The 8,934-nt window shown below is 41.7% G+C and overlaps 1 long non-coding RNA gene across 2 annotated transcripts in view; it reads right to left on the bottom strand.

Moving 5' to 3' along the window:
* Positions 1-2,381: 2,381 nt before the first annotated feature.
* LOC131276113 (uncharacterized) overlaps positions 2,382-8,934 on the bottom strand; it is a 30,207-nt gene continuing 23,654 nt past the window's right edge. The window contains exon 3 of one of the 2 annotated variants that reach the window (XR_009183607.2): positions 2,382-2,596. This is a non-coding gene — a long non-coding RNA (uncharacterized lncRNA). Of the gene's footprint in view, positions 2,597-8,277; positions 8,517-8,934 lie in introns of those variants that run through there. The other variant, XR_009183608.2, reaches the window with a different exon arrangement.

The following is an 8,934-nucleotide window of genomic DNA, read 5'->3' as shown; positions in this document are numbered from 1 at the left end:
ACATTTTGCTATGTGAAAGAACAATGCCACATACAAAAGGTCACATATAGCAAGATTCCATTGATATAGAATAATCTATTAATAGGCAAATCCATAGAGACAGAAGGCAGCGGTGGGGAGGAGTAAATGGGGAGTGATCACCAAATGGGTGCTGGGTGGTCTTCTGGGGTGATGAAAAAGTTTTGAAACTAGAGAGAGGTGATGGTTGCACAACATAGTGAATGTGTGAAATTGTACTGGATTGTACATTTAAAAGTGGCTCTTTGTGTGTCTGTGATTTCATCTCAATTAAAAAAAGAACAAGGAAGGGGGAAGTGTCTGTGGCTCAATTAGTTGGGCTCCCATCTACTATATGGGAAGCTCTGGGTTTGCATCCAGGGCCTCCTTGTGAAGGCAAAGCTGGCCCATGCGCTGCGGAGAGCTGACCCAGCAGGATAACGTAACAAAAGGGAGACAAGCAGATACAGAAAAAACGCGCTGCAGATAGACACAGAGAAGAGACAGCAAAAGAGAAGGAGCAAGCCACAAGGGGGGGAATAAATAAATCTTAAAAAAAAGAACAAGGAAGGAATGAAGGCAATAAGTTCATAGGTGAGGGGTGGGTCAGGCTGGAATGAAAGGGAGTTTCGGGGTGCCCGGCACTGGGCTTGTAACCTCCCCATGGTACCCCATCACACAGCTGGGGGCCGGTAAGTGTTTTCTGTAAAGGGCCAGAGAGTAAGGATTTTCGGCTTTGTGGGCTATATGGTCTCTGTTGCAAATACTCGACTTGCTGAGGCCAGAAAGCAGCCATAGACAAGGTGCAAAGGAATCAGTGTCTCGTGTTCTAATAAAACTTTATTGACGGATGCTAAATTTGAATTTCATATGAATTTCATGTGTCATGAAATTTCACACATCTTTTGAAAGTTGTCAACCATTGAAAAATATAAAAATGCCATTCTTAGCTTGTGGACCATACCAAACCAGGCGGACGAACAGATTTGACCCGCAGGTCATTGTTTGGCGACCCCAGCAGGAACTTCTTAGAATTTCATCGCCGTGTCCACGTGTGTAGACCAGGCAAATTCACACACACCAGTCATAGCAAATGGAAACTTTTCACAGAGCAGCTTTCACGTTTATGGCATTCTTTACCAGGTCACCTTTGGGGTTGGAACAACCTCTTAAATAGTAATGAGCGAGGGGAGACTCAGACCACCTCCCGACAGCCTGCTGAGATTCCGCGGGCAGGGGCTTGGGGGGGCCTTGCTGAATTCCTGGCTCAGATTTTGCTCCTCTGCACGTCCCTGGCCCTTCCAGGCTGGCCAGGCTGGGGACCGCACTTAGGTAGATGGTTGGACTAGCGTGGCTCAGAGGAAAGACAGATGTGCATGCTTGCTGGGTGGTGATGGACGTGCTGAGCCACAGGGAAGAAGTGTGTACCTGGAATATTCAACCAAGCATTTTAAAGTCAAATCTTTTAAAAGACACTGCTGGGACTTTTGTCCATTAATGCTAATAAGCACTCATATTTTAGAGCATAGAGAAATCTAGAGGTCTCACATGGTCTCATAACCGTGTTTCATAGAGGAAAAGAAGCCAGGCTAGAAGAAATACATGGTTCTGATGAGGATCCCAGAGCCAGTAAGTGGCACAAGTTGAAACTCACACCTGGACCACTTGACTTTAAATGCCGTTATCTGCCCACCACCTCCCATCTAGAACATTTTGCATGGGGATGGGGAAGGAGCAGGGAAGCAAGGGAGGGTGAACTGAGTACCCAGGAAACTGCCTTTTTCCAAAGGATATACAGCATGGGTTATATTTGTTCAGTCTCTGAAGGCGAGAAATCAGCTTCCTGAGTCTGTTTCCCTTCTGGGACATCTCCTCCCACCTCTGCCCTCCTCCCTGCCCTTGCCTCCCTCCCCACGGAGCTTGCTACCTGCCACCAGTAGGTGTAAGCAGCTATTAGTTTGCACAGGCCAATAGACATAAAAGCAAATGGTAGTGCAGCAAATACGATTTAAAAACATCATGATCCAAGTATCTGAAGTTCAGCAAATGGGCGGCAAATATGGATTCCAGGTTCTGTCAATTACGTTTTTGGAGTGTAATACAAGTGCCTTCCAGTGGGCACACACCTTTCATCTCTCCCACCCAGTGGACAGCCCGGGGCCTGCTGCTTTTCTGTGAAAATGTCTAGAAGGGGGCTGTCCTCACCAGCGCCTCTGTGGGGCCGGGCACCACTTTACATGTCCAGAACAAATCCACTCATACCGAAGTGCTTGTAAATAAATGGCTTTGATTTTCGTGATGATTTCCAAGGTAGAAGGGAGAGGGAGTTAAGGGAGAGTTTGCATTGCACACCCCAGAGCAAATCTCTCAAATCTCTGTGCATGTATTCTCTCCCTGCTCCCCACCTCCAGCCTTCTGTTACCCCTCCTCTGGCTCTACTTGGTCTTAGGGTCTGGATATTCCTTTGGGTCTTTTCTTCCCACTTCAGAATTATGCTTCAGGTGTCTCAGTCTCTTAACCCTTCATTCCGATGAGCAATTTGGCTCCAGCCTGCTCCTCCGTACAGAATCCTCCAGGTCCCCAAATCCTCCTTTGAAAGCTGTGGGGGGTTTTAATAACAAAAACTTGTCAGTCTCATATAGAATTCTTGGTTTCTCATCTTTGTTCCACCCTGTACAAGCTGTGTGTGATCACACAAACTACTTTATGTCCTGGAACCCGTTTCCCCTCTGTAGAATGGAGCTAACATCTGCTCTGCTCTCCCAAGGATCATCAAGATAAAAAATCATCATAGCTAATATGTCCGAGTACCGATCCTGTAGCAGGCACCACACACTAGTGCTTTATGCATGTTCCCATTGACCTTATGATGCTGGAACTATTATCACCCCCATTTCACAGACTATTACATTGAATGTCTGAGCTGTTAAGTAACATGCCCAGAGTTATCTAGCCAATAAGTGGCAGAGCCACTTATCTCAGAATCTGAGATATGGAAGTTTAACACGCAAAAGTTTAACATGCTTTTTTAGAATATCCAGTAGAACATCTGGTCCAGGTTAGGTGTGCACCTGTTCTGTTTGCTTTTGGAATGGTAGAACTAGATTAAATGATGGGATGGAGTCATTGTGCATATTTCTGAAAAATCCAGGAGATTCAAAATTGGTCATTATTTTGGCCTTATTGATATTGGACTCTGCTAGGATCAAATAGGCCTGCAGAAGCATACCAGTGTAGGAGCAGGACTTTGAAACGAGACCAGGATCAAGGAGCTGGTCCTACCACTAGCTTGGGCAAGCACAACTTGTTTTCTAAGTCTTTCTTTTCCTGCACTTTTATTATTTCAATTTATAGAAACACTGTGAGGATTGTTGCTGTGAGGGTTCAGTGAGATAGCTCATGTGAAGGCTTCAACATATGACCTGGCATACAGGAATTCCTTGATGGATCTGGCCTATTAATGCATGCTCAGAAATAATGAATTGAAAGTTCAACATGAGTTTTGCTCATGCCCTTGTCCTCTGCTCAGTGATTGCCTGATTTTTATGTTCCAGTGTGGAATCTAGTGTGGAATTTTGATAGACATATTATAGGCTGGGGAGCCACAAGACATGTATTTTAGTGACGTTTTTACTTCCTTCCTTGTTGAGCCTGATCAGGTTACTTTCTTTCAGTTACTCTCACTTGTGAAAATAATCATGAATGTACTTGCCTGCCCACCACCCAGAGTGAGGTTCAATTGATAGAGTGTGTATGATGGAGCTTATATACTCTAAAGGGTGTGTACTTGTTATTTTTTTCTCCCTTCCATTTGGGAGCAGTGCTTTTCTGTTTCCCTTGAATGCTCCCCAGTACTATCCCCTCTCCCCCCGCCTCCCCTCTGGTTAATAAACACAGTGGAGCATAAACATTTGGCTAATAAAGGAAACTGTGTTTGCAATCGATGTTTTCCCTTGAATGGCAAAGTGAGGCACTGTGAGCTAAACTGTAGCAGTGACATTTACAATAATAAGTTTATATGAGCAATTTCCACTTTGCCTATTCTACTAGTATGGCGTAGTAGAGACCATTTAGGGCGATTAGATCAGTAAACTGGCAATTGGATAGAGCAGTCAGAGAAGGGAGTGAAAAGTAATAGATGTCTGAGATGCTGAATTTGCAGTGAGATCAAAAAGAACAGCCTACATGAACAGCTAAGCATTTATCTGGGAAGTTCCATGCTCAAGGCACTTTCTAGGAACCTTCTCTGATGCGTCTAACAGCATTGTGCTATTGGTGTTATTATCCCTAGACTGACTATGATCTGTTTACAGATGAGGAAGCTGAGGCTTCAAGGTTTAGGTGACTAATCTGGCCCTGTTTGAGTCCTGCTTCTCGGAGAATGGTACCACCACCCGTCCATCACACAAACCAAAGTCCAAACAGCTGGCTTTATTATAGCACTTTCCCCTACTTTCCATATCCAATTGCTTTGTTATTGATTTTAGCTCTTACATTATCCCTTTATTCTGTTCTCTCTTCCCATCTCCACCATCCATTCCTGTCTGGATTACTGCACTGGCCTCCTCCTTGTCCACCTGTGTCCATTCCATCCCCCAACCTCTTTTCCATACACAGGTCTGATCAGTTCTCACTCCCTCCTCCCTCCCCTCCACATTTCCTTGGGATGAAGACAAGTCTCCTTAATTCTTCCCACTTCTGATCTCATCACAGGTCCCTCCTTCCCTTCTCTCTCCTCCACGCCAGGTAGATTTGTTCAGTCTCTCAGACTGGATGCAGTCCCTTCCAGCACAGGGCATTTGCCTGGGATGCCCTGGCCTCCTCACTTCACCTACTATTGCCCGCTTACCCTGGTCACGGCTCCTGCCTCCCTAGAGGAAGCCTTTTTTGGCCTTTGTCAAACCCTCCTCCTTGTTGCCCTCAGAGGTCTGGGGACCTTCCTTCACAGGCCTTGTAACAGTGAGCCCTTTATGCCACCTTGGGTAGTAAATGTGGGTTATGTGTGTCTGTCTCTACCACTGAAGTGTAAGGCCAGGAAAGGTAGGGTCTGGATCTGTTTGCATTCCTAGAGCCTGGTGTGCTTAGTAAGATGTTGTTGAATGAATAAATTAACTGGGCAAGGTACTGTGGCTTCTAAGTGATGGATTTTGGATTTAAGCTTAGTTTTTTTTTTAGCTCCAAAGATTTGACTATTACCACTATTCACTTTTGGTTAGTGGCATTTTAGCAGTGGGACTGATAAGTATACTTTATACTAAGATCAAATATATTTTGGTTCCCTCCAATAAAGTTTGATAAATGGATTTTTAAGAAAAGATTTGATAAGCAAAGCTGCCTGATCAAGTTTTTTTTGGATTTTGCATAGACGAGAAATGCAATGGAAATGGATCTCCCTGGAATGATGGGAGAGGGTGGGGCGATGGGGAGTAAAGATGAAGGGGCCCTCTAAACTGCCCTTGACCCTGCCGGGAAGGGCCACCCTGAGCACATCAATAGAACTATGAATTATCTTTGTTAGACTATGTGTGAGTGGGACAGCTTCTGTGAATGACTAACACTGTGCAATTAAGAAATTTGTAGGAGACTGAAATTGTGCATTGACGGTTTATCCTATGTACTTCTCCTGGAGGTCATATAATTTTGAATTGTGCTTCTATTTGTCACTGATGCTCTGGGTAGCGGAATGGAGGGGAAGAAGTGGGAGGCCAGGTATTTTATCTCTGTGGCAGTTTCAGCTCTACTATAAACTAACAAGCTGACTTGGTCCAACCTCCCTAACCAATCTGGGCCTCAGTTTCCCCAGCTGAAAAATGAATGTGATGGCCTAAACTCCTTTCAAACCTGACACTCCATTATCTCTCTCCCCGCTATGGAAACATTCATGGAAGCTATTGTTCCCTTAATCTCTCTGGTGAACCTTCTGACTTCTGGATTACAAAGGTGCCATCTCCAACCTAAATAACCCTTCAAGGAAATTAAATCTGTAATCATTTCCACCTGGTAAATGAAAAGGAGGGAGGAAGGAGCTGTCAATAGCTCTGTGGATGGCAAATTAATTCAGTGGATGGGATCTGTGCAAACGCGTGCTAATACAGCCATAATTTGTCTTTCATTTTCCTTTGCCATTCAGAAGAAAGTGAATAATTTCCGATGAGCCTCTCATTTGAACATATTGAAAAAACATGTCATTAGCAAAAGGAGCATTTAGTTGCTTGAATACCATATATATCCAAGTATGTGGAGTAGTCCTTTTTCAGTTGTGGGTAATCAGCTGAACAAAAGCTGCAAAATCTTGGTGGCAGCAAAATCCTTGTATGTCTCATATGGACATTGAGAAAACAAAGTGGAAGAGGGAGAGATACATGGTCACTAAATAGCTAGGGTTCAGCAGCATTTCCTCTGGTTATTTAGATGAAAATTCTCTAGCACTTTGGAGGTGAAATTGTGAATGGGTATGTGTTTGTAGGATCTAATTAGTTTACCCAAGACAAATTCAAGAAAGATAGGGCTAAAAGAGAACCAACTGTTAAAAATTCTTTGTCTCAATAAGGGTTTGATTTCCATTCTATATAAAGAGATCATACACTTCAACAATAAAAGAGCAAGCAATCTAATTTTAAAAATGGGCAAAAGATTTAAATAGACATTTCTCCAAAAAGGAGACACAAATGGCCAAAAAGCACATGAAAATATGTTCAATATCACTGTCAGGGAAATGCAAATCAAATGACAATGAGATATCAAATCACACTGCATAGAATGGCCATTATTAAAAAAACAGAAAACAATAAGTGCTAGAGAGGATATGGAGAATTAGGAATGTTCCTTCACTGTTGGTGAATTGTAAAATGGTGCAGCCTCTGTGGAAGACAATTTGGCGGTTCTTCAGGAAGCTAAATATAGAACTGCCATATGATCTGCAATTCCTCTACTAAGAATATATCTAGAAGAACTGAAAAATGTGACACGAACAGACATCTGTATACTGATGTTCATAACATGTTCACAATTGCCAAAAGATGGTAACAACCCAAGTGTCAATCATCCAAGAAATGGATAAACAAAATGTGGTATATATGTATGCTGGACTACCACGCTGCTGTAAGAAGAAATGAAGTTGGGACACGTATGATAACATGGATGAATCTTGAAGACATAAAGCTAAGTAAAATAAGCCAGACACAAAAGGACAAATACAGTATTGTCTTGCTAATATGAACTATATATGCAGATTAAACCCATGGGGTTAAAACCTAGAGTATAAGTTAGTAGGAGATAAGAGGAGGGCTGTGAAGGAGTACTGATGCTTAATGCATGTATAAGTTTTAATTAACTTGACTGTAAATGTACAGAAATGAATAGAGTTGATGGTAAAACATAGTGCATAGCAGCTGGTTTATAAATGGGATTGTGGTTGAAAACGGTAGTCTAGAGATGTAAATGTCTGTTGAAAGAAAGCTAGAGTATAATTGAGGAACTGAATAACACGGTGAACCCAGAGGTGGATGAGAATTGTAGTTCATAGAACAAATGCAAGAATGAGAATGTACATCACTATTGCAGGGTTGTGGGAATGTGGAGAAGCATGGGAAAAATACAATTAATGTAAACTATGGACTATAGTTAACAGCAATACTGTAATTATCTTGCATCAATACCAAAGATGTACTGTGTTAATACTAGGTAGTATGGAAAAAATATGCCAAATGTAGGCTATGGATCATTGTTAGTGGTACAGTCTGATGATATTATCTCATAATCTGTAACAAATGTTCCACAATGGTGTGGTGTATTGATGAAGGGTTATTGTATGGGAATTCTACACATGTACATGATTATTCTGTAACTTCACAACTTGTGTAATAAAAATGTATTTTAAAAATTCATTGTTTCATTTGTTCTTCTGCTCTTGAAACCTTATTATCACTCACATTTTCTCCTATTGCCTAAAGTCACCCTGGGATTATCGGCTGGCAGGGTCACCTTAACAAATTGCTTGAACTCTCTAAGCCTTATTTTTTTGGGCAAAGATCATTGACTTTTCTGCCTTGAGTTATTGTTGTTGAGATTCCATAAGATAATTGGTTATCTATGTGTTATATATGTTTGTAAAATGCATCATTCACCACACATCCTGGGCAACCTTAGCGTTAAGACTTAGAGCTTCTCCTTGCTATGATTTGTCTGTTTCTAATGGGAGAGTAGTGGAGAGGAGGAGCAGAGATGATTGTAGAATTTTCTTAGATTTTTTATTTTCTCCAGAAAATAATGTTGCTCTTATATTTGAAGATACCTATCTCCATAGGCGTATGGGAATTTGAAGATTGTCAGAACTTTGCGTGTTTTCTAGGGAAGAGCTCCAAGATTCCTGGAGCAGTGCCATCATTTTACGTGATAGATTTCAGTCAACAGGCTGGTCATGGCCTCCCAATATGTAAGAACTCTTGTCAACGGTGGCAGTCAGTAGCCTGGGATCACATCCTCCATCCTTTAGGCTGGGCAGTCCCATGAGGGTAGTGCTAAAAATTTAATTGGAACATATATCAGAAGTAATAAGGAATTTGTCTCCTTAAAGCCTTCCTAGGAGATTTCCTGAGGATTTATAGAAGAAACTGTATTGATTAAATGACTCTGATATTTCCGTCTCCGTGGAAAAAATTCTCGATCATTTACAAGGTTTATGATCCTCCTTTCTCAATAGCCCCCACTCATAGAGTTTTTAAAGGAATAACTCATGCTATTTAACATAATATTCTGATTAGCAGAGCCCAGCATCCATGGAATGACGATATAAATTGCAATACCATTACACAGATTTCATTTAAAAATTATTTAACCATTCAATTGAAAAGAAACAAACAGATGTTGTTATAATGTAGTTTTATCATTAGGACCATGAACATTTCATAATCCTGGAAAAATTATTATTTGAATTTT

The sequence above is a fragment of the Dasypus novemcinctus genome, chromosome 3, assembly GCF_030445035.2.
Source record: "Dasypus novemcinctus isolate mDasNov1 chromosome 3, mDasNov1.1.hap2, whole genome shotgun sequence".
In the NCBI taxonomy this organism is placed as follows: domain Eukaryota; kingdom Metazoa; phylum Chordata; class Mammalia; order Cingulata; family Dasypodidae; genus Dasypus; species Dasypus novemcinctus.
Note: the sequence above shows the minus strand (reverse complement) of the source record. Positions and strands in the feature narration are given on the sequence as shown.